Raw genomic sequence first — 9,788 nt, 5'->3', positions numbered from 1 at the left:
TACTTCACTGTGTGTCACATCATAGAATTCCTACCAGGTTTCTCTGAAACTATCCCATTCTTTGTTTCTTAGGGCAAAAAAGCATACATGCCATTGAATGACATAAACCAAAATTGGTCCAACCATTCTCCTCAGTTTCTAGTTCTTTGCTACCACAAAAGGACCTGTCATATTTTTTTCATACCTACATAATCTTTTCCTCTGCATTTGATCTTTTGGGCTATAATCTTTGTGATGGTATTGCTGGGTCAAAAGGTACGTATAGTTTAGTGACTTTTGAGCCAATTGCTTTTCAGATGGATTGAATCAATTCACAGATCCACAAATAGTGCAGTAGTTTTCCTGTTATATGTGTTTGAAGTAACATTATCAGGGAAATTTGTTGCAAAGATTGTTTTCTCCTTAGTTAACTTATTCTCTCCTAATTTTAAGTAAATTAGTTTTTTTTGTACAAAAACTTTTAAGTTTTCTGTCACCAAAACTATCTATTTTGTCTTCTCTCATCCTTTCATTTAGTCATACACATTTAGTCATTTAGTCACCTCATAAATAAGCATTACTGTTTGGATTTCTAGAAATCCAAACAGTAATGCTTATTTATGATGTGACTTTTCATAACTAGGTAATGTATCCATTTGGAGTTTATCTTAGTATCTGGTATGAAGTATAGATATATAAAACTTAATTTCTGCCAGACTGCTTTTTAAGTTTTTCCAGAAGTTTTATCAATAGTTAGGGTTTGGTTTATCAGGCACTAGGCTACTCAATTATTTACTTCTATCTGTTGTATACCTAATCTGTTCCACTGACTGGCATTTCTATATTTTATCTAATATGAAATACTTGGATACTATAGTTTTGAAATTTGGTAATGTTATGTCTTCTTCCTTTTCACTTAAAAATTATTTCTCATGAGATTCTTGACCTTTTATTCCTCCAAATTCATTTTGTTAGCTCTATAAAGAAATCCATTGGTAGTTTGGTATAATATTAAATAGGTAAATTAAATTTGATAGCATTGTCATTATTATTATTTTGTCTCTGGCTACCCATGAGCAATTAATGTTTCTCCACTTATTTTGGTCTATATTTCTATACACACTGTTTTGTAGCTGTGTAGCCTCCCAATATTTAAACTGCATTTTGTAATTTTGTTAAATAATTAACTAATTATTATAGTTTAATGACTCCAAATACATAGAAAAAAAGGTTTTGACAACATCTATTTCTTTTTTTAAAATGAGAAATATAGGAATAACATTCTATAGTTATGTTAACTGGAATTTTCTTTCTATCTCTTCCTGATGAATTTTGTTGATGTATGTAGATCTTAAAATTTATCTGAAGTAAACTGTGATTAATTTTTAATTTTCTAGGATTTTTCTAAGTACACCATTATATAATCTACAAAAAAATAACAATGTTTCTTATTTGCCTGTGTGTATTCCCTCAATTTCTTCTATCTTCTGTTATAGCTAGCATTTTTAGCACTATATCATATAGTTATTATGACAGTAAATATTCTTGTTTTATCCCTGATCTTAATGAAAAGGATTCTAGTTTATCTTCATTATATATAATCCTATTTTGGAGACTTAAGCACTTAACCATTTTTTTTTAAAACCCTTACCTTCCGTCTTGGAGTCAATACTGTGTATTGGCTCCAAGGCAGAAGAGTGGTAAGGGCTAGGCAATGGGGGTCAAGTGACTTGCCCAGGGTCACCCAGGTGGGAAGTGTCTGAGGCCAGATTTGAACCTAGGACCTCCCATCTCTAGGGCCAGCTCTCAATCCACTGAGCTACCCAGCTGCCCCCTACACTTAACCATTTTTGAGAAAAAGTTCATTTATTCCTATATTTCCCAGTTTTAAAAAAAGAAATTGAGATTGCCAAATCCTTTTTCTCTATATATCTGGAGTCATTAAAAGGTCTGAATGACTTATAGTAAAAGTCATTACAAACTCTTACAATGCTTTTTGGAGAAAATGGTCACCACCAGGAAGATGATTTTTATATAATAATCATTTAATTGTGTTATTCTTATTATTAATATGGTCAATTACTATCATAGCTTTCCTAAAATATTTCCTAGTTGATCTGGTTAGGGTGTATAATCTTAGTGATGTGTTGCTGTAGCTCTGCTAATATTTTATTTTAAAATGTCACACTTTAAGTAAGGATAATGGTCTATAATTTCCTTTTACTGTTTTGACCTTGTTTAAGTATCATAGAAGAAAAGTGGTAGAATTACTTTTATTCCTATTCTTGAAAAATGTATCATATTGCAATTAATTTTTCTTTAAATGTTTGATAGAATTAATTAAAAATCCATTTAATATTAGGATTTTTCCATTGGAATTTCATGGATGGCTTGTTCAATTTCTTTCTCTACTATTAGGTCATTTAATTTTATATGTCTTTTTCAATTATCTTGAATATTTGATATTTTTATAAATATTCATCCAATTTGTTTAAATTGTTGATTTTACTAGCCTGGGTTGAAAAAAAATAATATATCATTATTTCCTTAACTTTTTCTTCACTCGTGAATTGTGTGTGAATTCTCCTTATTTATTTTTGATACTGATAATCTGATTTTCTGCTTTTTAAAAATTAAATCAAATTAGTTAATGCTTAACCTATAGAGTATTTCAAATATCTTAGTGCAGTTTTAAGTTATAATACCTTCAGAAGTATAAATTCTACGAACTTACAAAGCTGATACTTGGAAGGTAGGTTATTTAAACTTTTTAAATACTGATAAATTTCTTATTAAAATTCCACATAACCATCATTTATATTATGTATCCCTTTAGATACTTCTCAAACTTTGTAAAAAATTCCAATTGCTGTTCAGTGATTTAAAGGATTGAATTTATAATTCAAGTCTTAAGATCATTCAAAGAATGAGGTTTTGATGCATACATGGCAGTTTTGAAATGACCCCACAAGAAAAAGTCTAATAGTAAAAGATCAGGTGACCAAGGACAACAAATAGAATTCTTTTACTAATCCATCAGTCTGAGAAAATGTCATCTAGAAAGCAACTCAAATAATGAAGTATGACTAGGTTAAATCTTATTAAAATGAAAAATTTATTATTTAAATCTCAAAAAGTTAATGGGTATAAAATTTAAACATTTTAAATGTCAAATAATTTTGTATGCTTGTAGCATTTTACTTCCAAGATTATTAAAATTTTAAACTACTCTCAGACTTTTAAAGCACCCTATCTTTATTTTTTAAAAATAAATTTCTAGCTTTATTTATTAATTTAGTAGAGTTTTTCAGTTTTATCATTTGTGATTAATAATAATTTGATGATTAATCAGAATTTTAAATTTTTCTAGTTTTGAGCTTTTTTAGTTGCATGCCAAAGTCATGATAAGCTTTTCTCTCTATCTCTGTTTCTCTCTCTTTCCCTGCCTCCCTTCTTCCCTTCTCTTTTACATTTGTATGCTTCTCTTCTAGTAAATATTTTAGAGATAAAAATTTTTCCCTGGAGAATTGCTTTAGTTTTGCCCCCCAAATTGTCATGTGTTAGTTTATTGTTGTAATTGTTTCTAAGTCTTAATGATTTCTAAGATTTATTCCTTGACCTAACAGTTTATTATTTTGTTTTCATTCAATTTTTAATCCTTTTTTCAATAGCCTTGTATTGAATATGATTTTTGTTGTATTATGACCTAACATATGTTCAGTTTTTTAAGGATACCTGCTCCTGAAAAAAAAATGTATATTCCTTTCTATTCTCATTCAACAATTGTCAGATCTGCATATTTAACTTTTCTAAACTTCTATGTAGGTTCTTAAATACTTTTTTATTTCTTATCAGATTTTTCTAGGTCTGAAAAGGCAAATTAAGTTCTCCTACTTATAGATTTATTTTCCATTTCTCCCTGTAGCCAATTTAGCTTTTTCTTTAAGTATTTAAATGCTATTCCATTAGATGTGTATATCAAAATATATAAAATGCATTTATATTAATTCATTGCCTCTAATTGGCTTCAGGACAATGTTTATTTCCTGTTTATCAGTTTTAGTCAAGTCTATTTTTTCTCTTCCCTTGCTTGAGATCATGCTTTTTAAATTTCAGCTGAAGAACAATAGATTTTGTTCTAGCTTCTTATATTAACTCTGAGTTTTTGTTTCAAATGTAATTCTTATAAACAACATATGTCAGATTCTACTTTCTTTTTTAACTGTTTCTCTTAAGACCATATGTTTGTTATTTTCTTTTTTCCTTCAATAATGTTTTATTTTTCCCACTTCATATGAAAGCACAGATTCTATTTTCTAATCCAATCTGCTACCCTCTTCCTTTTTATAGGTAAGTTCATCCCAGTCACAATCACAGTTATGATCAGTAATTGTGTATTTCCTGGTCTCCTATTCTTTCATATTTTTCCTTTCTTTAGGCATGGAAGAATTCCATGGTAAAATCATGAAAGGAAGCTCTCAGAGGAACTTGAATTATGAAATACATTGGAGTGCATGTCATCTTAATAAAGGACATGCTATACAAAATATGACTATAATGTTACCTTTATATTTGACAAAAATTTAATCTATATATATACAAGTGCATGTAATCTTTACTTTGGGAGATTCAGCAAAAATACCAAAGATGCTGCTTTTGAACATACATTTTTAAAGCATCTTTTTGCAATTGCTTTCAGAGGCTATAACCTGTTCTAAATATCCTCACTGTTGACAAGTCTGCATTCTTTCAGGGTGCATTTGAAACTTAGAAAAATTCAACATCACCTCAAAGCTAAGTGTAATGAGGAAGATGGATGTTTAAGCTGGAAAATGGTATTTGTGGTCCCACATGAGATTTGGCTCTAAGTAATTTCCTTGTGTGGTTGGTAAATGAGTAGCAAAGGAACTAAAAGGAACTAAAATGTTTGGAGTGCAATAAGTGTACAGGCCCTAGAGCACTGGTTCTCAACCTTTCTAATGCCATGACCCCGCAATAAACATACAGTTCCTCATGTTGCAGTGACCCCAAACCAAAAAATTATTTTGGTGGCTACTTCAAAACTGTAATTTTGCTACAGTTATGATTTGGAATGTAAATACCTGATATGCATTATGTATTCTCATTGCTACAAATTGAGAGGTTGAGAACCGCTGCCCTAGAGTGACTATTTTTTAAAATATATGTTCTGATATGCTTGTGAAAAATTGGTCTCAAAGTTAAATTTTACACAATAAATTTATTTTCTTTTTTGAAAGAATAAATATTTTGATGTCTTAGTTTTTCATTATACTTGATTCTATTACCCCAAAATATGTTAGATTTAAAAGATTTTGTAGCTAAGTGGTGCAATGGAAAAAAGCATTAGACTTCAGTATGAAGACTTGAATTCAAATCCTATCTCAGATATTTACTAGATATATGATTCTGGCCAAATCATTCAACTTCTCTCAGTCTAAATTTCCACATTTGTAAAATAGGGATAACAATAGTACCTACATCAAAGAGTTGTGAAAATCAAATGAGCTAATATATGTACAATGTTTTGCAAACTTTCAAGTGTTATAGAAATGTTATCTAAGTAAATATGTACTATTATCATTGTTATCATTATTATCTTTTAGCATGTGCCATTCTAATCTTCTCTATATCATTCCAATGTTCATAGACATGCCATTAAAGTAAGCAATAGACGCATTCTCTTAGAAAGCAAATTAGTAGATCCAAACACTAATTAAAACTAAAACTAGTTTAAAAAATTAACTTAGTCTTTGGAAAGATTTTATTATGTACAGATCACTCAACTTAAGTAAATGCAAATGGTTACATTAAAGACTTCAGTTAAGAACCATAGATAAACTTTTCAAAATATAAGTACAACTAATGACATGCAAACCATTTCCATGAGAGACTCCAAATTTTTTACAATAAAAAATGGAACACAAAGTGCAAAAACATTTCTTCATAGTATATCAGTATGGCAGTCATCCCACAAAGCTTTTATTGTCATTGGTGTTCATTCAAAAACAAATCAGGGTCAAGTTATATGTATGAAATTCTAAAATTGACATCAAATTTAATATCTTCTAATAAAAGAAGTCAGGAAATTGACTACTGGCCTTAGAAACTGTCCTCTGAAACTGTAGCTCCAATACCTAGCTAGCAAAGTACTTTGCACATAGCAGGTGCTTCATTGATAGTTATTTAATGAAAAAAGACAAAGTAAACAAACAGGTTGGTCATTCTATTTTTACCCCTTCTGGGATCACATACTGCCCTTCTGGTATTTTAAGGGACTCATAGATTTCAATAAAACATTTATGTTCAGTAATAGATAAGTCATTACTGATATGTTTAAAGATTTAAGATTTTGCATTTTTTCAAATGCCTTTTTATACCATTATAAACAAAACTCTAGTTTTTCTTTTCCTTTTTTATTAATGCCGTCCATTATCCCAGTAGTACTCAACTAGATGCATTCCCTTTCTCAAAAAAATAAAAATTAATGTCTTGGACCTGTGAAATAAATTGTGTTCTATAGATAGCTGATTCACCTTTCACTATGTCTCTGATCTGTGACCCTATATGGAGGAAGTTATAAATAATACTTCTTCCAATAGTGCTGGTCTCACTTCACCTATACCTGCTCATTCATGAATTCTGTTCTATGTACTTCTGTAAGTCCTTCATAGAACCTCCATCCAGCAACCTGGAGTGAACCCAGATCTCTTGATATGCTATATATCCCAGTAATACACATGAGCTATTCATTAGTTACTCCTTACTCCCAATATGTGTCCAGTCCATCTTTTTGTTCCATTCATACATCTCTCCATTGATATCTTTTTCACTGTTATCCTCTATAATTCTTCACTACTAATGCATTGTATGTAGCCTGACCACTGGAAGAATAATATTAAAGAAACTGGCTTTTGTTTCAGGGGGAAGCATAGAATAATTAAAAGAACTATCCGGTTTCTTAAAGGCAATTCGACCTGTGCTTCTCCTCCTCTTCAATTCCAGATCCAAATTATTGCCTATTTTCAGCATTCAAGATAAATGTAACCTATAGACATAATCTATAGCTTGTCTATCCATAAGCAAATCATAGTCTTGGCAACACCCATTCTTCAACATTCCTGATCTCTCTCACCTCTTCCACCCCTAAGGATGGAGAAGAGCTGGAAGAATCATGATATGCACCACAAAAGGAAAAGAGAGGAAGAGTAGAAGTCATCTCCCTTTCTGAAGTCCTTTCAGTGAGAAGCTCTTTGTGCTTTGTCACCAATCATGTATCTACTCTCATGGGGTTTATGGATACCAGACCAATAAGAAATTGCTGCATTACCCTAAAACAAAAGTACTTCAGGGCTGAAATGGAAAATACCTCTCCAGAAGAGGTCCAAGGTCAAGCAGCTCAGAGAAATACCTCTGTTTAGCCTCCATTGACCGTTAAGCCAAAGTATTTTGAACAATGATGGATCTCTTCAATCAGCAATCAACAATTAATATTGATAGCACTAGAGTAGCAAGAACAAGTTTACCTATCCCTGAGTAACGGTCATTTTAATTAGCAGGAGGCATGGGCTATATAGCAATGGACCTGGGAAGAAGGATGAATAATTTGGAAGAGTCTATTCAATATCAATCAATAAAGAAATGGGAAAATCCTCATGCTGTCACACCTGCCTTATCCCTAGGTAGTATATGTTATCAGCGATTTTTCAGGGGTATTATATAGACAATACCCCAAACAGAACACCTCAAAAAATGGAGGTCCTTATGTCTTTTTTAAATTTCTGAGGCTAGAAGCATCAGCAAAGTGTCATCCACAAATAGAAGTGTCCAGAGGTCCTCCTAACTTGCATACAATCCCATTTCCCTTCATGCTCTGTATTGATTAAACATTTTCCATGACGGAAGCTATTATCTGTAGAAATCATACTATTTTATATCTTGCTGGCTTCTTGAGAAATGTTGGTTATTGATGGTGGTCAATATTAAAAAAATATTTTTATATATTTTGGTCTTAACCTGTAGTATTACAGGTATAGGAAACTTCATGGAAATTATTTCTAAAAGGAAAATCATCTATATATACAAAAACATTTCTAGGAGCTCTCTTTGTGGTGGCAAAGAATTGGGAACTGAGAGAATGCCAATAAATTGAGGAATGGCTGAATAAGTTATGATAGATGGTTGTGATGGAATACTATCATGCATAAGAAACAATGAACAAAAAAACCCTGAAATATTTATGTGAACTGAGGCAGAATGAAGTGAGTAGAACCAGGAGAATTTTGTACATGGGATCAGCAATATTTTTTAGTGATCAACTCTGAATGACAGCCATTCTCAGCAATAAAATGATCCAAGAGAATTCCAAAGGAAAATACTATCCACCTTCAGAGAAAGGACTGATAGAGACTGCATGCAGATTAAAGCTTTCTATTTTCACTTTTTGTTCTTTGCAGGTTTTTGTTTTGGATATGTCTCCTTCTATAACATGACTAATATGGAAATATGTCTTGCATGACTGAATATATATATATATGTATTATATATCCTATATCAAATTGTTTGCCATCTCAGAGAGGGAAGACTGGAAAAAGAGAGGGAGAGAATTTGGAACTCGAAATTTCTTAAACAAATGGTAAAATACTTTACATGTAATTCAAAAAAATAAAATATTTTTAAAGATCACTTCTAACAATACAGACCTGAAACTTTGGATGTTAAAGTGCTATGTAAGACTCTTAGAGGAGTTAGCTTGTTTAGGGTTTCACAATCAGTATGTACTAGAGGTGGAACTTGAACCCAGGTCCTTTTAGAATGACTTTCAATCCACTATCCCATAATTCCTTGCATATTTGTCCCCCCCCAAAAAATCTTCCAAATCTATCCATGGGAAAAGATAAGAAACCAACTTATCTCAAGCATTTCAAACAAAGTAAGTCCCTGAATTAGGAAGCCCTAATTTCAAAGAAAAAATAAAGCCATTAACAACTTTATTAACAAGGTCTTTTTCCTAGGTGTATATACTGATGAGCCTCTAAGGTTCCAAAATTAAATTCCTAAAAACCCTAAACTCATTCTTTCATGTGTACAAAGAAGAAACCTTCAGAATTCCCCAGGAAAATAAACCTTTATTTTTCAAATAATCTTTGAGGTTTGAGTAAAATAGATTTATTTTTTGGAAATAATGTTTAGTTGGCCTGAAAGGAATATTTAAAGCTAGGGATTTATTCTCAGGTTCTCTCATAATATTTGTGTAGAACGAATGAGGAACAACAACAGATGGACAGCCCAAGAGGTGCATTAATAAAAAATATTAATAACTCACATTTAAATGGTACTTTAAGGTTTCTAAAACACTTTCCTAACAGCAACCTTATGGAACAGATAGCATAAGCATAGTACAGTAAAAGGGAATCATATAGCAATCTTCCATAGAATTTTTATATGATTTTTACTTCCTACCCAAAATATTTTCAGATAGTCATCTGGGTACAAAGAAAACCATTTTCTAAGCTGCTCTGTTGGCCTAAATCCTAGAATAATACAGAGTCACTTTAATTGACTTATCCCATAGGGTTGAGGGATACACAAAGTGGCAAAGTGAATTCATTTCTTCAGAGCATATTTTGTTGAGCTCAACATGCTGTATCCCCTTCCCTTTGTCTTTCCTGCCTCTACTTTAAGAAAAAGAAATCATGGGATCATATTTTTAAATCTAGAAGAAACCATAGAGGGCACAAGTCTAACCTCCCATTTGACAGAATTGGTGAATGAGGCATACAGAGAAGTTA

At 31.4% G+C, this 9,788-nt stretch overlaps 1 non-coding gene across 1 annotated transcript; it reads right to left on the bottom strand.

The window, feature by feature from the left end:
• Positions 1-5,562: 5,562 nt before the first annotated feature.
• Positions 5,563-5,668, bottom strand: LOC130456700 (U6 spliceosomal RNA). Its single transcript, XR_008915748.1, has one exon. It is a non-coding gene; the product is annotated as a U6 spliceosomal RNA (small nuclear RNA).
• Positions 5,669-9,788: the final 4,120 nt, after the last annotated feature.

This window comes from Monodelphis domestica, chromosome 1, assembly GCF_027887165.1.
Source record: "Monodelphis domestica isolate mMonDom1 chromosome 1, mMonDom1.pri, whole genome shotgun sequence".
Classification (NCBI taxonomy): Eukaryota; Metazoa; Chordata; class Mammalia; order Didelphimorphia; family Didelphidae; genus Monodelphis; species Monodelphis domestica.
This window is presented reverse-complemented; position numbering and strand designations above follow the sequence as displayed.